Source organism: Ixodes scapularis, unplaced genomic scaffold, assembly GCF_016920785.2.
Source record: "Ixodes scapularis isolate PalLabHiFi unplaced genomic scaffold, ASM1692078v2 PGA_scaffold1__304_contigs__length_218370807, whole genome shotgun sequence".
Lineage (NCBI taxonomy): Eukaryota > Metazoa > Arthropoda > Arachnida > Ixodida > Ixodidae > Ixodes > Ixodes scapularis.
Window position 1 is genome coordinate 184,234,626 of NW_024609846.1, and position 23,483 is coordinate 184,258,108.

At 47.6% G+C, this 23,483-nt stretch overlaps 1 pseudogene; it reads right to left on the reverse strand.

Moving 5' to 3' along the window:
* Positions 1-235: 235 nt before the first annotated feature.
* The window catches only part of LOC115323457, a 60,069-nt pseudogene continuing 36,821 nt past the window's right edge, over positions 236-23,483 (reverse strand).

The following is a 23,483-nucleotide window of genomic DNA, read 5'->3' on the forward strand; positions in this document are numbered from 1 at the left end:
CATGCATGTTTCGAATGTGAAAGCGCCGGTTCTTATTTAAAGTTCAACCTAGAAAAAACTTGGAACAGCATATGACCACAAAACTTCGTTTTTCTTGAGATGGTGACGAGCGTAGAACATTTACATTAGTTTTAAATTATAGCATGAACGTAATTGAGCTAGTAGTATATCTCATAAATAATTATTTTATCACATAACAAGCACATGCATACGCCTTCATGTAGAGGATGGGGTTTTACGAATACTGCATCAACAGTTCCTTCTGAAGTTAGGAGAAATAAATACTGATGAACAATCAATCCAAAGAAATGACGAGAAGTTTGAGAGCCTCCAAAAGGACAGTATTGAGCGAATTCTGTATTTTGACCTCAAAGTAGAAATAAGCGCCAAGTTTCTTTCTAACTGTACTCGCACAGATACTTTCCTACTACAGAATGCAGGTGACCAAACTCTTGAGACAAAGCCAACAGGAAACATATTTAACAAGGCAAAACTTTTGCTTCACTGCAAATATGCTACTGCTCACAAAAAAATGGCAAAAAGAAAAACAAAAGGAAACTGTCTTTTAGTCCACTCTAAAAACAACAAAGAAAAGTACTGCACTCTAGCGGTCCAACACAGTACACTAGCTGCCGCACCAAGTGTCAGACTAGTCGTGTATTTAACTCTACCCACAAACATAGCACTGGAAGTACACGCACAATAAATTTTCTTTACGGTTGTCAGGAGAGGCCAAACGAAGGTTGCATCGAAATCCACGCATATGACCTCGATTGAATCATCCATGCTAGCATAAATAACAAGATCACAGTTCTTCACATCAAGAAGAACCATCCCCAGTTGCATCTGCCCATAGAAGGTGTGGCGCTTCTTTTGGCTGTAGGTGCCAGCTTCGTCAGTCTCCAGAAAATCACAGGTGGTCAAGAGTGCCTTTGCAGTCATCACCTCTCCCTTCTTGGGACATTTGATTTCGATCAATTTGCCTGGTCGTGCCCCCTCGAACACAGTACGCCATCAGGGGAGCAGCCGAGCCAGGGGTTTTTGGCGAAACAACGAGTCCACATTTGAAAATGTTAACCTGTGGGGTCTTCGCACACTCCTCCCGTGCCTTTGGCTCGTATCGTAGACCATGGGGTGTTGCGGCATTGCCACGGAATGATGGCTGCATTATGGACCACACATTCTTTTCCCAGTCTCCTAACTTGTAAGTAGAGAGGGGGTAGCATGTTGTTCCTGCAATAAAATGTAGCCAACAGGTGGTTCCTACACTCTCAACAAAAGGGTAGTCGTAGGGTACAACATTTGGGGTAGTCAGAAGCCATCACAGATATCGCTACCCCCCGCTTAGTAATACTAAAGACCCCATGGGTAGTCACGCGGCGTGCAATTAACAGGTAGTCACAGTGAGCACCCCCAAAAGCAACATGGCGGCTGGCAAGCGACAGTGGAGCAATACGAGTAAGGCCTAGCGAGCTGGACTGCTTTTTGCTAAAATACATTCTCAAGTGCGCACGCCCGTTCGCTGCCTTCCGTGCGCAATAAAGCACTCCAAAACGCGCCCCGAAGCACCGGCACCGCACCTATTACGAGTAGGGGGTTTGTCCCGACTGCTTTCGCGCGGCCGGCTGCATTTACTTCGCGGCCAGAAAACATTCAAAGAGGGAATCGTATAGCGACAAATGAAATGATGTCCCTATTGAACAGAGAATCTGCTTGCTGTGCTTGCCGCAAGTGATCCGGCGTTTTCGGTTGACAGCGGCGAGGCGAGGCATCACCGATTCAAGCGACGTCGGTTCCGATCGTTCAACGCTCCTGCTCACCTGTTAGCGTTCGTTATCCTCTTTCAAGTCCCTGGTAATCCCCACCACGTCTGTGCACGCACTATTCACCGCACAGAACACCCATTCAACTGGCTATGGGACTGATCCCACTGGGACGAGAGGCCGAGAACCGAACCCTTTGTGGCTGCTCCGTGGAGCCATGGAGCGCCTCCATGTTTTTCACTCAAATAAGTAGACACATAAACGCGCGACTCCTTGAATTGGGCGGCGACACGTGCCACCTAACGGACAGCGCTCAAACTAAGACAAAAGAAACCAACAGTCATTGCTCCACACCACACTTCAACATACGCGACATACAGGCACCATACAATATTATACATGAACGCGTTCACACACAGCACAAGGTACAACATGAGATATTGACACTCTACATTCGTATACACACAACTAGTCGACACCACCAGCTTATATACTGCTGTATTTTCTGTGACCGATTAGGATGGTGACCACTGTCATATTTTGCATAAATACGAAAAGACTGTGCCAGATTTATCCGTATATAATATTTTTCCTCTACTTCCCTTATAAAAGCGCTAGTATCTCTAATGTAATCAATTGCAAATGTGAACTACAGGTTATAAATCAAATTGAATTGTCGCTACACGTCACGTTTTGATCAGTTTCGTTTTCTCGCTTGCTTACACTTCAAGTATACAGAAGCCTGTTTAATTAATTGTATTAAATATCGAAACCAATTTCTGCAATCACAACTTTCTGAACACGCTGATGCATTTTCTTTTCTCTTTTTACATATCCGAATGACTTCAGCGGCGGTGGAGTAAATGCTGAGTACACTGAGCGCGCGCAGGTGATTCTAGCGAAGCCCGTCCGCCGGTCCTCCCCGAAGCGTTGTTTCGGTTTTCTTCTTTTCGCTACAATTGTTTCTGCTCAAGCGCGTGTCTTTCAAATATGCGTTCTATCCGCTCGCGCTCGCGCCAAGACACAGTGCAGAATTGCCGTTTTCGGGCCCGTGCCTTCACCTACAGCGAACGCGAAATACGTATGCTAAATTATCTGAAGCCTGGTTCAGACAGCTGCGTTTGACTGCGTTGCGGCAGCGATAAACCAGGACATCCCTGCTGCTTATATCGCGTGCCAAGACGATTCCTTGAATTGGATTCCACGCGTCATACGAAGCACAGATGTGCCGGTGAGTCGCTTTCGGTTCTCGACGCAACTCTGTCAAACGCATTCAAACGCAAGTGTCTGAACCGGCCTCAAGCATCAAAGAACGCCGAGAACATAGTTCTCTGCGCTGCACCTGCTGGCTTCTCCAACAATACGTTTTCTAAAAAAAAACAAAAAACAAGAATCTAAACCGAATAGCACGTGTATGTTTGCCAACGCCTTATTTTTGGAAATTTACTTGGAATCCTTTATATAGGTAAAAGGAACGCGTGCCGAAAGGCCTGAAATCCTAGTCCCCTTCAAAGTACTCCACCTTGGAGGACACAAACTTGTTTGAAGCATTTTTTATCGAGTATGCTTGATGAAATGTGCGAAATGAGCCAGTGAAGGTGAATCATATATCCCAAGACAGAGAAATACTCAAATACACAGGCATGATCCCAGATATCTGTGTACGTTCGTCCTGTCCGGCCTCAGTCGTGATGTTCAATGCTTCATACTTCACTGCACTTGAAAGCAAGAAAATTGGGTATGACAGGTGTGCAAGTTCGGCGGAACCGAGGGGGCCATTTGCAACTGATCTGCACGCAGAACTGACCGATCACACCTTTAATGAGAGCGCGCTCTTTACTGAACTGCACAATAAAAGACAAGAGTATTTCGTCCGGCGAACATTGCAGTCAACTCACGCCTGTGCGTAGCTTCCTGTGCTTTTCTAGAGATTTGGTTAAATTGCTCAAGCACAACGCCAGCTGCCAGCTGTTTACTAGCAGTACATGGTAAAACCCGCGACGGAACCAAAAAGGACAACCGCGATACTTTTTATCTGTCTCGGGTTTTAGTAGGTGCCTACCAAGGTTGCCTGTACTCTTTGGCATGTTTGTTTTCTGCCAGTTTAGGCGAACTGAGCCACACGCTTGTTTCGACCGGTTCAAATTTGAATAAATGGTAACCAACGCACAAAGAAAACAAAGTTTCAAGAACTTTTTGAGATTTTTGAAGTGACTTTTACTAGTGAACGACTGCATGCACGTGAATGTTCAATTCAAGAGTTTATAAAACGTGACTACCCCATGCTTGTCACTTGCCAACAGGGTGGTAACGCTCAATGGCTCGAACCCAGTGGGTAATTAAGTAAGCCTGTGGGGTAGTTACAGCCGTCAAAACGCATGATGACTAGGGGGGTGCTCACTTTTTCTTAGAGCGTACCCAAGCAGCACGTTGTGAATGGGCCATCGCTGGCAAGTGTGCCAACCAGATTTTCGATGGCCCAAGCTGTGCCAAAATGCTCGGCAATAGCAGTGTTTCGTCCTCGTCTGGTGACTTGCCATTCACTTTATGTCAGTCGCTGGCCATTCACTTTAGGCCAGTGACTGGCCATTCACCTTTGTCCAGTGGCTGGTCATTCACTTTAGGCCAGAGACTGGCCATTCACCTTTGGCCATGACTGGCCATTCACATTTGGCCAGTGACTGGTCATTCACTTTAGGCCAGTGACTTGCCATTCACCTTTGGGCAGTCACCTTCGGCCAGCCACTGGCCATTCACGTTTGGCCAGCCACTAGCCATTGACTTCCGGCCAGTCACTGGCCGAAAGTGGCTGTAGTTATACACTTAATACATAATTTATCACAGACTGCCAGAAAATTTAGGTGTTCCTCAGAAGACTGTCAAGAGTTTCGGGAGGTCAAGCTTGAGAACTCAACCCCAGAAACTTTTACATAGTAATGACACGTGAAGCTGCTGCAAGGCTGCTCAATATTTATTGAACTTTTTGTGTACTAAGTCTTACGACGCTGGTTGCGACCACCATTCCAGTCGTCGTGGGTTCAAGGATGGTGTGTTGTCCCACCATTAAGATCCCCCGGTAGTGCAGCAGTAAAAAAAATTAAAAGAAGTAACTTTAGGTGAAGGGACAGTGCAACAATAGAGAGTTTTAGTAGATCGTTCCGATACCCCCGATAGCCCCGATAGCGATACTATGCATGCGCAAGGGAGGCGGTGGCGGAGTATCGGGTATCGTTATCGGAGTCATGGGGGCGATCTACTAAAACTCTCTACTCTTCAGTTACAATATTTTTCACTTTACACAAGCTTACTGGCACTAATGGGAAAGAGAAGCCTTGAGTACACAGTAAAAGTTTTTACACACTTAAGGGTGTAAATCAGTTTGTCCCTGTGCTAACACCCTTATGGCGTTCAAGCAAGCACCCTTCATAAAGGGTGCTTGCTAACGCTTTTGGTAAAGGGTGCTTGGCATGAAATGGCCACCTGCTGGGGTGGCCCAGTGGATGCTGGGCCACCCCAGCCAATCTGGCGCCGGGAGAGTATCATGCGACGTTGTGGTTATGTGGAATACAAGGTCACATGACGCTCTCTCGACGCAGGATTGGCTGGTAGCGTCCGCCGCGCTCGGACGAAGGGTGAAATGAAGTATAGACCCCAGTGAACATTTCATTGGAATGTGTTCAATACACATATCAGAACTTGTAAATTGTACAAAAATCATATATGGTATTGCATATTCCTATATTATTATTACATGATTTACAGCTTATCATGTTTACTCAACACATTTACACTTTTTTCACTTAAAAGAATTGCCACATCACCACATACGAGGCATGTGATAAAGAAATAATGAGTCACACTAAACACAACTCACTTCATGAAGTAATGCAAAAGAGCTCCTTGCAAGCCACATCATAACCCCGTCGGCAATTGACCTTTTTCAGAGTTTGGCCACGATCGTGGCGCGCCCTCGCGGGAATCCCTCGAAGCACTTTTGGTGGCTCCGGGACTGTCTCTCCGTCGTCCGCGCCAGGCGTGGCTTGTCTCCCGGTCTATGCGTTTGCGTGTGTTCTCTGGTGGCGTTGTTCCGTCCTTCCCCAATCTGAACGTGTCTTTCTGTCGTCGCTTCGCGTGCACATTTTCTTCGAAATGGCTGAGAACGACCTGGAGGATTAACAAAAGTCAATGTCTAGGATACAGAGGACCTCGTTCGTTTTTATACCTTCAGGGATGGATAGACCGCCGACGCCGCATCGGTTCTTACCATCGACTCGGAGTCACTTCATCGTCACTTCGGTATCGCGTCTTGCAAGCAACTAAAAAAGGGGTCTGCTTTCAAAGCAGAGTCACACAGTGTTATGTAAGGAAAGTAATGGTTACCAGCTTGGATACCGACCCAACCATCCACCTTGTGCGGAGCTTGTGAGCTCCGTTTATGAGGCCCGGTCACTACAAACAGCTGATTTTAACCATTCTGATGTTAGCCTGACACTGAGGCAGGAAAAGAGGAAGTTTCAAAGTAGAAGAAAAAGGAACAGTCGAGGATACGTCTCGACTGTTCCTTTTACTAGAGACGTATCCTCGACTGTTCCTTTTTCTTCTACTTTGAAACTTCCTCTTTTCCTGCCTCAGTCTCAGGCTAACATCAGAATGGTTAATTTCCACCAGCTCGCCTGCGCACTCACTACAATATCAGCTAATTTTACTCTCCTTGATCGCTTAATTTATTCAAGCTTATCGCGTCCGTCACTTTGCCGTCCGGCGTACCGCGCGAGGGCACGGGACATTGCCGTATTCGGGACTGCGTAAACAAACTCGGACGGTGCAAAATCCGGGCCGTCTTGATATCGCGAAAGATGGCCTGCACCGTCAAAAAGTAAGGAACGGTATGTTAGAAACAATCCATCTTTGAATTCGGCACGTTTACGAATTTTCGACAAAGTGGGCAGCAAACAGGGCAAACAGCATCAAGTTCACGGTTGGTTGCCAAGAAATTTCATCAAGGTTCTGTCTCCGTAAGGCTTAAATTCGTTTGGCTCGCTTTAAATGTTTTGCACTGTAAACGAAAAGTAGCCCGGATGGGGGTTTTAAAGAATAAGATACCGATTAAACTCCCAAGCCTAAAGCATTCACTCCCGCAATTGGGAATATAAAAACTAGAAACCACCACTTTACTCTGGTCGCTAAGAGACGAGGTGTAAAAGCGACAACACCTGATTTTACTCCCATCTTAAACTGGAGTTCTTGTATGACAACCCTCCAGTTGAAAATACTCCCATCCGTCCACCCGTCTGCGGGAGATCGGCCGCCATTGACGCAGCCGGCGTTTCCCCCGTGCCGCTCAGTCCCGGCTCTGGCACCAACAGGTTTCCCGTCGTGGAAGAGGACGTTATAATGGGTCCAAGACGTTTTGGGGCTGGTTTTTGTCCAAAATCCCGACGCTCTCGAACAACAAATATTACACTACTGAAAAACCAATCACAAAATACGAACTTTTCGCTCAATCTGGCGAATACTCAAAAGTTGAGGGTACTATGGGGAAGCAGAAGACAATCCAGCTCTTTTCGGGCAAACTCAAGTATAGTGCAACCATTGTGTGTTGTTTAAAGGCCTTTTCACACGATGCATTTTTCTGGCGCATCTTGACTCGCGAAACGAGTTTCGTGAAATGAATGCGCCGTCTGAACAGGACCGAAAAATGTGCGCCTGCATCTCCCTGGGTTTTCACGAAAAACACAGCCAACGGCCTCTCGAGAAAGCTTTCACGCGACCTCAAAAGGATAAGCGAGCCGTTGGCGGGGCCCAGTGGCGGATTAAGAGGGAGGGGGGAGGGGGGGGGGGGGGGCGGTCTGTCCAGATGTTCTGACTTCCTCTTGATTTGTGCATGTGTAAAAATTTAGGGCGGGAAAACAAAGGGAAAGGGTGGGGGGGGGGGGGGGTTCAAAAGACATCTAATACGCTAACCTCCCCTCTCTGGAAATACCTGCGTCGGTACCTGGCGGGGCCAGATTTCTTCCCGATTCCAAGCCACAGCAGAAAAAAAGTAAATAAACACGGCGCGATCCACGGATGGATACGTAGGTTGCGTTTTCTTGGTTCATACGAGTTCGGGTGCGCAGAGGTCGGTGGCGCGTGGCAGCTTTCTTAATTTTTGTGCACTCGTAGCGACGAGCGCGAACATTGCACGCCGCCGCTGAGAATGCTCTATTCGCGTCGTCAACGAGCCCGGAGAGCGCTGCCCGACAGCGGTGACTACCCAGAAGCCCACGCGCGAGCACCCCATTCGGGAATTCGGGGCAGCTGGGGCCAGTGTGGTGCTCGAGGCGCTCACTTCTGCGATCTGAATCTGCCGTTCTTGCCGCGTGTCGTCTGCTGTACACGTTTTTCCGTGCTGGTGTGCATTTTTAACGTTCGTGCGCTCGACTGGGCGATTGTGCGCGTGGACGTGGACTGCTCCGAGGATGTGTTATCGCCGTTAGGCCTATTTGTCTAACGAGCCCGGGCCCATAGGCCTAACAGCCGGTGGTGGTGGTGGGGTGCCGGCACAAGCGGGAATCTCCATGACGCGCCAAAGGTAGAGTTAATTAGAATTAACGATGACCTCATGTGTGTGCTATATTTTATCATGTGCTAGTCGTACGTTAAGGCAGCCGTTCCCGGTCGAAACAAGTGCCATCGAATGTACGGGAACGGAATTCGGCCCCAGCTGGGGCCAGTGTGGTGCTCGAGGCGCTCATTTCTGCGAACTGAACCTGCCGTTCTTGCCGCGTGTCGTCTGCTGTCCACGTTTTCCCGTGCTGGTGTGCGTATTTAACGTTCGTGCGCTTACTGGGCGATTGTGGACGTGGACTGCTCCGAGGATGTGCTACCGCCGTTAGGCCTATCCGTCTAGCGAGCTCGGGCCCATAGGCCTAACAGCCGATGGTGGTGGTGGTGGTGAGGTGCCGGCACAAGCGGGAATCTCCTTGACGCGCCAAAGGTAGAGTTAATTAAGGCCCGTTCACACGATGCATTTTTCTCGCGCATCTAGCGTCGCGAAACGTAGTTTCGCGAAATGGTTGCGCCGTCTGAACGAGTCCGAAAAGGACGCTCATCCTTTTCGGACTCGTTCAAACGGCGCGACCATTTCGCGAAACTACGTTTCGCGACACTAGATGCGCGAGAAAAATGCATCGTGTGAACGGGCCTTTAGAATTAAGGATGACCTCATGTGTGTGCTATATTTTATCATATGCTAGTCGTACGTAATGGCAGCCGTTCCCGGTCGAAACAAGCGCCATCGAATGTACGGGAACGGTGGACCCAATGAAACATTTTAACCAAGCCGGCCAGAAATTTTAATCTGGAGCGTTTCGGCTAGGTAAACGATAGTAGCGGTACGTGATGAAAGTGGAACTGAATTTTTGCATTGTTTGTAAAGGTTCTGTGAAATGCGCTACAATTTCAAACGCGTACGTTGTGTAATTAGGCTTCGTCCGCTTTCTTCGGTGTCAGTTTCTTGACTCGGCGAACAGACTGGCCATCTGTCAGAAAGAGGTCGCTGTGGAATATCGATTTCATCGAAGCATTCCGGCGGAATCACCACAGTCGTTTGACACCACTCCGGAAAATCTGCCAAGCAGCTAGTTTCGACAAACCCGATAATGTGATTTGTGTTTTGTCACATTGGTGTGAGATTTTGGACAAAATAAATGCTGGTCTGCATTCGTTATCCCCCAACATTTGTTTGTTTTTGATCTGCTAACCACTACCCCGAATCGTTGTTTTGAAGCGGGTCCAAACCACGGGAACGAAAAGGTACCGAATGGGAATCCGACATACGGTACGTGTAAATACGACGCTGTTGCCGCGAAGAAACGCATGCTCAAGGTGGCAGCTCGTCGGGGTGCGCTGGTTGGCCGCGCTGATAAACCAGACAGTGGCATAGCCAGGTCATGTTCAAGGGTCGAAACACCTTCGAAATTGCATGGTGTTCCTCTTTCCCCCTTTCCCTTTTCCATTGTCAGTTTTTTTTTTTTTGTGTGTGTGAAGGCATTAAAAGTCCTATGTGCTTCTCTTTCTGTTCGACAACCCACTACGGCGAGGGGCCGGAACATTCCAAAGCAAAACGAAGATGACAACACTGTCCGTGGACTGCGTGAGCGTGAGAAATAGAAGTCCGGCTCCGGCTTTCCGAAGAGCTCTCGCCAAACTCGACAGTGTTATTAGCAACCTAAGCCTTTCTTCGGGCTCGCAGGTGCGGATGACTCCGCTCCTGACGTCACATAAGCCGCGAAATCCTGACCTCGAAGGACGCTGGCCTCTCCTCGGAGAAGGCAGGCGGCTTGACTAAAGTTCCCCTACTCTTTGAGCCTCAAGGACTCCACGCCACTATCAGGGCAGCGAAACAAAATTTCAGAATAGCAATACTTTGACTTTGCAAACCCTACAACCCTACAAACAGGACGACAAAATGACAAACAGCTTAGCTTTCCTTTTTTTTTTTTCGTCCCGTCGTTTATTTGTTTTGGAAGCATACCAAAATGTAAAAAAAAAAGAAGCGGGAGAGAAAAGCGGCAGCATATGCACCGTAGAAGCAGTTTAGAATGCTCATAATTCTTTTGGTTTCAAAGCGTACCTAGGTTACTTCTTTAATCGCTGCAGTGGGTAATGTTTATAATCTTGCGTTCAACACGTGAGTCGTGAAAGTTCCTTTACGTATATAGACTCTCAAAAATTAATTCAATAGCCAAAGCTGTCGCTTGACGCTTTTTTAAAGAATGATTATTGACCTACAACTTCAAGCGTGCCATCAACGTCTCCAACAGATTCGGCACATTCACGTCAGGCAGCATCGTCTCCCTAGGCGAGAGCAATGTCATACCAACGACGTCGGTTTCAATGTCGCAATCCTCGGGTTGGGCCAACCACCAGCCTGTGCGGAGCATTCGTTTTATTAAACAAACTGTCTGAGGAAGTTCTGGTTTGGACACAGATGTGAAGGGACCGCACCGCTTAGCGCGTGTCACCGGTAGAGACAACTTGCCTTGGTCCCCAGGTCTTGTATTCTAATGTCAACCGCCTGCTGCAAATCCTGGCCACCATGCCCGTTAGCGCCGCTGAGGCGGAACGTTCGGTCTCGAGACTCCGAAGACGGAAGCCATACCTGAGAGCTTCAACTTTTCCGGAGCGCTTGCTACTCCGTTCTTAGCTCAGACCACAAGCTTTCCGCCTTCAGCGCGAGCTCGCTGGCTTCCGCTGTGCTTTGTTTGCGCGCGCCTGCGCGTTCGGACTTGTGCCAGCAAGGGCAGAAAGCTCGCGCTGAAGGCGGAGCTTCTAGTCTCCACTAAGGGTGAACGGAGTATAGGGGTTGCGCTTTTGAACATTCACGGGAACATCCAAGACAGCTCCGAAAGGGTCCTCTCGCTTCTTTCGATCGACCGACCGCGGCTTCCACTAAATGTTTAGACCCCACAAAACGATAGAAACTGGTACTTTTCTCTGCCACTTTCTCGTGAAACAGCAACGAAATAACAGAAAAAACCCGAAACATAACCACAACACAACCATTTCTGAAAACTGTGCGCAGGAACAATGAGCGTGACGTTTCACTTGCTCGTTGCCCCGGTCGGTGCGCATTGGAGTTTTTATGTGTAATCGTATTCTAAACTTCGCTATTCTTTGGCACTCTTACGTAGTTTTCAGTCATTGGATACCCCAGTGTTCCGCAGAGAAGTGAACGCACCGGAATATTTTGTGAGCCTGTCTAGACTTTTTTGTTCAAAGCGCATTATTATATTTTATGATTGCGTGTTTTCGTTGTTCCACAGTAAAGTTCCCCTCTTTAAAGATCGGAGGGACGAAATAAAAAAGGTTGAATTCTTGTCTTCTGAGAAACAGAAAAATAGCAACTAAAATTGTGTTTGCGGGATTTCTTTTCCTCTTTCTTGATTTTGTTTTTTTACCTTTGAATGGTTTGGGCAAAGGAAAGCATCCCCTGAAAACATTTCCTGGCTACGGCACTGGCGGACTGCTTTCTAACTGTTCGCGTACCGGATCGCCGTGCAATGCTCAAAAAGGACAACGAGCTGGCGTGATATCTTCCGATGGGTGGAAAACGCACCAATCTCGCCGTGCCCTTTTATTTCCATATGGCGTAAACTGTACGTGAAATATCAACAGGTAAAGTGACAAGATTTAGGCACATAAACAAATTCAATCATATTGTGAATTAAAGTCGTCCATCTTTATATTTAATCCCGTGTAGGTATGCCGCGAACTTTTTTCGAACGAAGTTCCGATGATCGATTCAAGTGGTTCAAAAGATTTCGAATTTTCGAACTTACCATATCGAGAAATTCGACGGAAGTCGAATTTTCGAACTTATTAAACTAAGAAGTTCGACGCTTTCCGAAATTTCGAACTTATTACCCGGCAAAATTCGATGCTTGTCGAACTTTCGACCTTGATAGACTAAAAAATCGATGATTTTCGAACTTTCGACCTTCTTCCACTAAAAAGTTCGAAGCTTTCCGAACTTTCAAACTTCCTACGCTAAGAAATTCGAAAATTTTTCGAACTTTTGAACTTAATAATCTACAGAATTCAAAAATTGTCGAACTTTCGATTCCTGAAACGTCAAAGGTTTGACGAACTTCGAGCTTTTAGGGTAAAAGTTCGAAGTTCGTGAAAGACTGGCGGGTGGTTTCATTTGGATTCAAGCAGTGAGGTACATTCGTAATTTTTTTTTCTCGCACTTTTACATGCGGTGCCGCATTCCTTGCGAAAGACAATGCCGTTCATTTCAATCATCTGGCATGCTTGGTTTTAAAGAAATAGATTCCCCAAGGAGCGAGGAAGGACGACGTGTTTTTGACAATTGTCGTTCGTGCCATATTTGAAGCGCGCTATAGCCGAAGCTATTTATGGTAGAGATGTTAAACTTTTTAAGAATGGTCTATGTATAGCCTAGGTAGGTGCCGTCTTAAGATGTGATTATTGTTGTTCAAGACGAGTTTCGAAGAAATATCCACACATGTACCTACGGGCAATTATGCCCTAAACTTGGTAATTTTTTTCGCCTACATTGTTTGAGGTATCGCAGTTAAATTAACACCAGAGACAGTACATATCATTACCGTTTGCAGGTTACAAAATAATGTATTTATTTTTTTCCCCCGTTGAGGAACAAATTAACTCATGGGGGAAGATTTCTAAAATGATTCAAATTCAGCACGTCACAAAAAAAAAAAAAATTTTTTTTATCAATTTACGTTTTTGGGACGTGTTTCTTTTGGCCTGTACACATTTTGGTGGGAGAAACTTGTTTCATAGTTCTGGGCCTTTGAATATGCAAGAATACAACACTTCCGGCTGGTTCTTGATAGTTCTTTTTTCTCTCCAGCTTTTTATTTTTGCATTTATTGTTATGTTTATTTATTGATTATTTTTTACCAATGTCACAGTTATTTAGGTCGAAAAGACATAGCTTTGAACTTCCGAGCCACCGAGCATGTGACGAGTAGTGCCTTCTGACAACGAGTTTCTAACAATGACCATCTACGCGATCTTTTATGCAGTGAAGAGCGACAGTAGCTATACATATGCATAAATAATTTCAGATTAAAATAAGCTAGACCATGCCCTCTTTCCCTGTATTGTTTCCTTTAACAGTCCGAAATATCTGGGAGGGGGGGGGGGGGGAGGGACTGGAGCCCCCCCCCCCCCCCCCCCCCCCCGTTTTTCCTCTTCCGACGCCACTGGTATTGTAGAACGCTCCTCGACCTCAAGTCGCATCAGCTTCTGTGCTTTTTGCTCGGCGTTTCTTCCGTCCCGGAAAATAAACCTCCAAAGCAATTACAAACAAAAAAATTGTCAAGGTGCAGGCGAGCTGGTGTATGTTGATCATGATGCAAAATACCGAGACTGGGAATGAAATTCGCAAGAAATAGTGTAAGAAGAAAGAAAAAAAAAGGACAGGACAACGTCTCAAACTCAGCTGAGTTGAGTTTGAGACGTTGTCCTGAGCTGAGTTTTCAGCTGAGTTGAGTTTGAGACGTTGTCCTGAGCTGAGTTTGCGACTTTGTCCTGTCCCCTTTTTTTTCTGCCTTTTGACACTTTTTCTTTCAAATTTCATTCCCAGAGCTGAGTTTGAGGCGTTGTCCTGTCCCCTTCTTTCTACCTTCTTACACTTTTTCTTCAAAATTTCATTCCCAGTCTCAGGATTTTGCATCATGTACAAACTAAACTTACTATATGCCAGCGTCACTTGGGCGGCGTTCGATCGGATTACTACCAGCGCTCAAGGGGGTAGGGGGGCAGTTTGCCAGATCACTTCGAGGTTTTTCTGAGCCTCAACCACCTGCCTGCCCCCGGCCGTTTCGAACTGGATGAGTATCGTTAAACAGTGCGTTCGTAGGATCGCTACTTCGTGATGCACGTTAATGACCACCCCGGGCTGGCGGTCACAATTACTGATCTATCGTCACACGTCACTCTGCACTGGCAAATATTCCAGCACATCCGGACACTCGTTGTGTCATTTAATTGCCTGACCAACTTCGCTCAGTCTAAATATCACACCCGAACTTTTCTAAACCTGATTTCGTGAAAACCAGTGTGGCGTGAAAACGTTATTTGAAACTGAAACTGGTGGCGGAACATGAAAACCCGACTTCGAACTTTGCGCACTTGGACATCAAAAAAATTCAAAACCCTCAAAGTTTTTTTTTTGTTCTTTTTTTTTAAATTTAGCCCTGAAAGAGAATCGAAACCTTGGACCTTTTCGAACTTTATGTAGAAAGAAAATCGAAATCTTCGAATTTATCGACCTTTGTCTTTAAAAATTCGAAACGCTCGATTTTTCGAATATTAGATCTAAAGCAATTCGAAACGTTCGAATCTCTCAAATTTCAAATTAGGGAAGTTCGAAATCTTCAAATTTATCGAACCTCAAGTAAACAAAAATTCGAAATAGTCGACCCCTACTTTTAGAAACCGTGAAAGCTTCAAACTTTTTGATTTCGAAACCCCGCGATTTAGGAAAGTTGCGAATTTTTTTAATTCAAACCTCGGTTCGAATTCGAGCATCAGTTCGGGTCGAAAATATCGAAACTTTACGAAATCGAACCTAGGGTGGTTCGCGGCATCCCTAATCACGTGCAAAAATAAATATGTTCAAAAATTCATTTGCAACAACAAAAAAAAAAGATTTTATATCAAAGCGATAGGCAGCATTATCTCCAATCTACCTTTCAAATTCAGGTTCCGATGATTTTAGTGGTTTTAAGTACTATTTGTATCCGATAAAGCGATTTTATCTTTTTCGGTTTTGAAACCGAAACCGAAACAGGGTGCCTATGGCAGGTGGCGCTAGCTATCGCCCAAAATCTTCCCGCTCATATCTTGTTTTGAATGGGCGTCCATAACTCTGTCACTTTGCTCTCGGAGGCATCGGAGGCGAGTCGTCGGGTGTCGTCGTCTTGTGCCGGCGTTCGCCGCTTATTTTTTTACTTTTAAGAACCTTAATAATGGGCGTTTGTTACTAGTACCTTGTTCAAGAGTGTCAAACGGTATCTCGGAGACGCCGCGTCTAGTCATTGACCGTTGGCTGGCAGCGAGAGGGCTACGAAAACTTCAAACGGCCGGTGAGCACAACTCTTTTCTTTGTTCAGAACGAAGTGTTACTTTTGCCGTAAGCTTGCTAAGCTATGCTATAACCTTTAGCCCCTTTCCCGGGCAAATCGCGAGCGCTTGTTTCGCACTTGGGCTCGTCTTCGTGGTTGTGCGACGGCACCGCGTTGTATCGGATCGCCTACTTTTGATGCTCGTAACGGGGCTTGTAACAGTACCGCATCCCTCAGATGTCCACGTAACTTTCTATTGCGAAGTGGCACTGGCACAATCAGTTTCGTGACTGCCACAACATCGCCAACACAAATATTGAAACTGAAATGTTGCGAGTGATTTCCGAATAAACTACTCCGAAAAAGGCAGAGAACTTCTGTGGCTCGCTCGACGCGCTCCGCCACTTTCCCACGGATCGGTTGGAGCTAGAGTTTTAGTAGATCGGTTTCAGAGGCTCTCTACTGCTACGGGCACGCGCTTCAGAGCATGCATCGGAGTGGCAGCGCGAGCTCCCGCTACGAATAGCGTGGTCTGAAAACACGGCCGCTCGCCGAGCGCTTTACCGGCTCCAGATTTACCAGCGGCACAAGAATCCACCTGGCGAGCGCGTGCTATTTGCCAAGGGAAGGGCTACTAGTATGCTTGTGACCTGGGGCGGTTTGCTGGATGGCGACGTTGTGTTTGTCCTTTACCTGTCTCGGCTTTCAGTATGTCGAATGCGCCAAGCGACTGAGAGGGAGGAAGAGACGAGTGCGCGAGGACGTCAGAACGCTGAGCTCTGGTCGAATTGATTAGTGGGTAGACCTGAAGTCAGGTACATTGGTCTGCACTGCATGTGTCGAACACATTCTGCTGCAAGAGCATAACGCCAGACGCATTCTAGCTTGTTCGACAAGTGCAATGAAGACAAAGGCAGCTAAATTTAGATCTATTCACTAATCATTCAAACGAAAGCTCGGCATTCTGATGTCCCCACGCTCTCTCATTTCCTCCTCTCCCTCAGTCTCCTGCCCAGTATTGTTACCTTCAATTACCGTTTATGTCGTCCAAGTTTGCCACGTTTACATAAATCCGACTTGAGTGTGTAGACTTTAATTATTCTCAGAATTAAGTCAATATGCCAGCATTCACCTTGAAGGGGCCCTGCAATCATATTTAAGCGTCATCCTTTTTTGCGGTTTCCACGTCTCTTCTGGTTTGGGCAAGCCAGCGGGTACGGAGAGAGTAACTAAATATCAGTGCGTCATATTTTAACCGGACGACGCGGAAACCTCCTCCACCTACGGGGGCGCCCCGCGGTACCGAAAGTGCACGAAATGTGAGGTATTTGATCCTGGGCTTACTACTGGTGAGAGCCGCTAAAAGCTTCGTTTAGTCGAAATACAAAATATAAGTGGCGAGAACCGTCTCAAATATTTATGCAAGTAGTTTTTGTTCAGTATTTTAGATCAGAAAAGAAACAAATGCAGTTTATGAAGTCCGGAAACCAGAAATGAGCCGTCGACATACCCGCCACCAAGCGGTAAAAAAGGCGGCGCATACTAGAGAGGAATAGTAGGATCAGGCTCCAACGAGTGGCGACCATAGAAAGGTCCCGGGTGTATGCGGTGGCACTGCGGTCATTTAGGGACTCGAGGGTTTGACCGGTTCCGAGCGTTGCGAAGCCTTCGGCACAGGTTTGGCTTGCTGTTTGGCCGTTTCGCAGTATGGCAGCGCGAAGTGGCCCCTGTTCTGAACTGATCTTTACCCCGTGTTTGCTGTCGTTTGTGGCCAATGAAGTGTCATGCCGAATTAGTGTTTAATTGTGCAGCAAATGCAATGCGAGACGCATTGGCTGCCTGCTCCTACAGCCTGTCCAGAACATGCTTTAGTGGCGCCCTCTCGAGCTGTCGATGCAGAGTGCGGCAGCCATGAGCGCTCGCTGCGCTCACCACCCCTCCTCTAGTTTACGGCCACTGAAGTGGCCAAAGACGTCATGAAGGAAGTTATATTTTGCTTGTTTTTGTAATTTTAATTTGCCTATAACTTTTAAGATAAAGCGAAATTCGAGGGGAAAAAAAAGTTTCATTAAGTTACTATGTTTAGTACGCTCAAGTTCGGTGCAAGTTAAAAACAGTAAAAAAGTCATTGCAAGGCCCCTTTAATGCTCAAGTCCTATGCTAAGATGGCACCATGTTGTGTCACATCTCAAAGTTAAACCAGCATTTCCAACTCAAGCCGAACATTGTAATCACATTTTCTGTCTGGTGTTCCGCATGCGGTGGCCTTTCTGATAGCATAAAGATCTGAACCACTGTCTTTGATGCTCTGCAAGAAGTTACAGGATGCAAGAAACCGCTCAGAGTTCTGGGTCTTGCCACTCTAGAACCGAGGGAACAATACTGCACACGACATGGCGAGCAAGATTGTTTCCAACGGCTTTCAAGACACTACAGCTACTTCTATCATGGTTGGACCACAAGGACGAGAGGTTCCAGTGCAAGCAGGAGCAGCACTGAGGTAGGAACTACTTTTTCTGCAGTACCAGCACTTTGAGCTCGCGACGCCATTCCTGCTTACAACTTACTCTAGGGGCTCCCTTCGATGCGCAAGGCCAGAGCGGGTGCCGCCCTCGCCGAGCAGCTCAGCTATTTGCGACTCCAGCGAACTATAGGGGCGCGCCGGTCAAGCAGTATGGCGGGCGAAAGGAGGTTGCTTTCGTCGTTCAGCACGCTGACCACTATAAACTCTTTCACTGCAGCGTAAGATCGGTGTTACATGTGAAAGCAAAGCGATTTTTCGACGGTAGAAACCTTCTTCTAGTCAGTGCGTAGGAATGACAGGGTAGAAGCATAACAATAATTACTGGAAACAATGTTTGTTTCTATGCTGCCTACGTGAACCAAGCAGCGATAACAGACGACAGAGTGGAAACGACCTCCTCTCCTGAGCTTCTCGGTGTTGCAGCTACGCAGCGTTGATTTCGCTGGAGTCGCCAATATTCAGCTCATTTACAATGGCAAGAAAGGTTTGCGTTTCTTCTCGAGAGAAACTTACGGAGGGACACCCAGGATTGTGCCCACTTTTTTTCTGCTGCCAACAAGACAAGACTCAGCGCCTCCATGTTCTCAGCTAGGCACATAGCCAGGATTTTGATTCGGGGGGAGGGGGAGGGGGGCGAAGGAAGGGAGGGAGGGGGGGGGAAGGGATTGGTGCCCGCTTTTTGCTACCAACTCTGCCAATACTGAGTTGGCGGCAAAAGGAAAAGGACTGCTATACTCTAGCTCTGCAATGCCTATACAGTTACTCTATATCTGGACTGAGCGCAGCGCTCGCGTTAAACCACAAAAAAAAAAAAAAAGATTTCAAGAGTGCAAAGACAGGAAAGGACCTTGAGACAAGTTGAAAAATGTGTCATCTCTGGATCGTCCTTTGGTTAATTTTATTTCTTACGTTTTGTAACAAGTCGTCGCAAACTGTCACCGCGAAGCGGCTTGAATAGGTGGACCGGGTAGGTTAAAGGGATACTGAACCGAAATTTGGATTTCGCAAAGTAAGGCTGCAGAAGTGTTGAACCGGATGCTACGAACTCCAGAACATCCCTCGTACATCGATATCTCAAACGGATGGCTGCACTTTTGGAAAAGAAGGGCGCGATCAAGCGAGTTCTTTGACGTAACTGTCCTCCTGGAGAATTTGAGAATGAGGAGAAGCGGCCTCGCTTCTCTCCTTCTCGCTTCGGTTCACCAGCTTGGCGGGACGTAGCGAGGAGAGAGAATGGGAGTCGTGACGTGCCTGGCCTCGTCGGCCGGGTTTAATCGCGCACTTCTTTTTTGTGGTATTTTTTGGTTTTGCAACTTCCCACCTATCCGCCCGGCCTTGTTTAGTTAACTCGGAATCTCGGTTCAGTATCCCTTTAACACGCGCCTTAGTGTTACGTGTGCAACATAGTGGTCGTCCCCCACTGCAGTGGCGTGGACAGGGAGGAGGCTTATGGGATTCAGCCCTCCCTCCCCTGGCCATAAAGATTCCAGCCTCCTCAGCCAGCCCCCCGCCCCCCCCCCCCCCCCCCCTTAAAAAATATCTACGCATGGCACCGTGAAAGCGGTGAAAGTGGCAAGTTATTCTCTTCGACAAGGAAGGGCACATAAGGGTAAATTACCTTGCGGCACTTTTAGGGATTACTATGGCGCAGTATTTGCTTTAAAATGTCAGGGAAAAAAGTATATTTTGGCTTTTAGAAAGCTGCATCTAGTTAACATCTGCGACGATTTTTCCTGCGGCGAATTGCCGTATGACGAATCGGCCTATTGGACGAATGAACCGCCGACGAGTTGACCGTCGACGATTTGTCCTAGACCCTCACCACATGATCTCAACCGCGATCTACAACGCAGGACGACATTGCATTCCTATAGGACAGGGGTCTCAAGCATGCGGCCCGCGACTCGCTGGGACGCGGCCCGCAGGCAACCGGCTACGCGTTCCGGTTCCTGTGCGCTGGAAATGGCATGCGCCATAGTGATCTCATCACGGCGATTCATTTCCGCTCAAAAAGTAGTTCTGCTATTTTAACGTATTCACATAGTTTATACTTATCTGTGCTCATTTGCCCTTTGTTTCGCTTTATTTTTTTGCTTCCCGGCTTTTTGTAATCTACAACAATTACGCTACTGCTGCAAGCGCGAACTATTCGTTTCAGGATACAACTCGGCTGCGCGAACTCTCAATCAGCAGGAGTAGCTGCCAAAGATGAAGCTACGAGGTCGAGTTTAGATCCATCACAGTATTTTCTCAGTGTGCTCAGTGTGTTGTAATAAAGATCGTCAGGAAAGCAAGAACTGTCAAATTAACTGATTGATTTTTTAGAGACATGTTGGGCTTGGTGAATTTCCGAGCAAATTAAGCAACGAAAACGACAGTGCAATTTCTCTCTTGTTCCATTAAAAATGCTAGCATGCTGGCGGGGCGGTGTCATTTTAATTATTGATATCACATGACGTGAGGCCCCAAAGTAGTCATATAAACCAATCAAATCTAAACATGTCACTGGCAAAACTGTGAGTTACAAAAAGCATAGAGGACGAGGTCTTTTCATTTTTAAAATCGTCTGACTCCCCCCCCCCCCCCCCCCCTCCCGTTGCGTTGGCCTTTGACCTTTCCGGTATGGGATATCTGGCCCTCAGACTCAAATGAGTTTGAGACCACTGCTATAGGAGGTGCGTGTCAGAAACGTTTAATAGGACCCAACAAGGTGGACAACATTTGCCGGCAACTTGCGACGCGCAAACGTTTCTCGGCGAAGTTATGGAGTGCGAAGGTCAGTACACGAGACCTCGCTTGCTTAGGCGACGCAAGTGGACATTACCAGTCGACTGCTTCCGTTGCATTCTCATATTTAAACAAATCTCAAATGTTACTGTGAACCAAGAAACTTTTTTTGTTCTCAAGTTACAGTATTTTGTGTGCAAAATAAAAAGTGTTACTGTATCTTTGTGGCGTTGCAAGCACGTGGTGCTTAGGCCTTTCCGTTGCGGTGTAGAAACGTTATTCTAAAACACACTGGCACAGCGTGCACTAACGCATGCGCTAAATTTAGCGCTAGCGTGGGCTCGGTCGCTCCGGCGAAAAGTAAATCCGGTAGAATAAACACAAATTCGGGACGAAAACAGACGCATACAACTCTTTCAACTCTCAACGAGATTTATTTCGTCTCCGTTCAAACGACGGCCATCGAGCAGGTTCAGGGGAGGGAGCAGAGAAGGAAAAAAAGGGGGGGGGGGGTGTTGAAAGAAGAGGAGGGGGAAAAACAGGTTATTCGCGGCCTTCCCTCAAGGCCCCTGGTCCCTTCCGCCCAGTTGGGGATGGAGGAATTTCATCTCCCTGTCTGAAAGGGCTAGAGAAGCCGAAGCAACGTTAGTGACCGAGCTCTTAATGGCGTACGATTCGGCAACTTCCCTGCCAAATCTCTGCCGGTGTCCTCCCAATACGTGCGTACCTTCGTATCTGGGCGAACAACCGTCGCACTTTATACGGTGTACGACTATTGGATGCATGGAGTCGTCGGGAGGTTTGCTCACCTCTCGCGAGTGTTCCCTCAGGCGCTCATTTAGGCACCTGCCGGTCTGCCCTATATACCCCCCCCCCCCCCAACCCGAAAAAAAGGATGGTATAAACCACCTCCTTCCTGCACTTAACAAACTGCTGTCCGTGCTTTTTGTTGCATTGGGTCACGGAGGGTGGGGTATTCACCATTCTGCACATTTGTTAAAGCTTTGGCTTGCAGCTAAACACTACCCCTATCTCGAAGCGATAGGCAAGAGGCAAGTCCCTTAAGGCGATGTGCGGTGTTGTGCGAGTAGGGGATAACTGCAAAATTTTTTTTACGAGGAACAGGAGCGGCTGGCGGTGCCCGGGAGGCAGTGATCAGCCTCTTTAGTGTCCTTGCCACTAAGTCTTCAGGGTACCCTGCCCTCTTTAGCCTCTCTGTCTGTAGAAGCACGCTGTGCGCGGTGAGATGGGGGCACGACCGGGTTCCAGAGGATTTTAGGAGTGAGTTCACGAGACCCCGTTTTACTGCTTTGGAGTGGGCACTCGTGAAGGCCGGACCGGCTTTTGTGTGCACTATCTGAACTCCCAGCATATCCCATCGAGGTGCATCTTCAGGTGCAGGTCCAAGTATTGGAGACCGTCTTCAGACGGGTCTTCTCTCTTGAAGGAGAGTCCGATGGGTCTCGAAGCGAAGGCCTGAATGACAGACTCGGGAGGGGTCTGCTTTAGGTGCACGATCAGATAATCGTCTACATACCGGAACACCCGGCACTCCAGTGCGGTCTCCTCCATTCAGCTCCTATGCACAGCGCGCACAGCCTGCTTCTACAAACAGAGAGGCTAAAGAGGGCAGGGTATCCTGAAGACTTAGTGGCAAATACACTAAAGAGGCTGATCACCGCCTCCCGGGCACCGCCAGCCGCTCCTGTTCCTCGCAAAACGCGTTTTACAGTTATCCCCTTCTTGCACAACACCGCACATCGCCTTAAGGGACTCGCCTATCACAGAGCAAACCCCCCGACGACTCCATGCATCCAATAGTCGTACACCGTATGACGTGCGACGGTTGTTCGCCCAAATGCGAAGGTACGCGCGTATTGGGAGGACACCGGCAGAGATTTGGCAGGAAGTCGCCGAATCGTACGCCATTAAGAGCTTGCTCACTAACGTCGCTCCGGCTTCTCTATGTAGCCCTTTCCAACAGGCAGTTGAAATTCCTCCGTCCCGAACTGGGCGGAAGGTACCAGAGGCCTTGAGGGAAGGCCGCGAATAACTTGTTTTTCCCCTCCTCCTCTTTCAACCCCCCCCCCCCTCCTTTTTCCTTCTCTGTTCCTTCCCCTGAACCTGCTCGATGGCCGTCGTTTGAACGGAGACGACATAAATGTTGGTGAGAGTTGAAAGAGTTGTAAGCGTCTGCTTTCGTCCCAAATTGTGTTTATTCTTTCCGATTGTTTAAGTATAATTACCAACACGCTCGTTTTTAATGTTAAATCCGGTCGCTGTAGCTGTTTTACTAAACGAAGTTGGTACTGGTGTGGGCCTTTAGCGACAATGAGTGGAAGTCTGGAATAATAAATAAAAACATGCTCTCCTGGCGCAATAGACGCAGTGGTTGAGTTGCCAGCTGACTCCACTGCTATTGAAGTAACAGGGCAAAGATACGGTAGTTGATCATTTACTGAGATAAAACAAACAGAGCGCTAAAGGCTGGTTTTGGAGTAGCCATAAATATTCCAAGAATGCGAACCATTTCATAACGGCAGCCACGAGCGAGAATTCGATGTTTGGTACAGCCCGTCGGTAGAGCCCAAAGATGGAGAACGGCAACCTCCCTGTTTGTCGTCTGCTAGCAGAGCCGGGTGCGAGCCCTCTCTCGTTTTACCCCGCCGACCCTGCTGAACTTCCCGGATGTGTGGAGAGGGTGCTGTGGTCTAACAAAATGGCGCCGCCCTGAGAGAGCTAAATGGAATGGTCTATAAGCTCCCTACGGGAGCCAGAGTTGCGCATCTGTTTTCCACGTGCCGCCGCGCCGCTATTCGCCGAGATCCGATCACGTGAAGAGCAGACTCAAACGCCGTGCAGGAA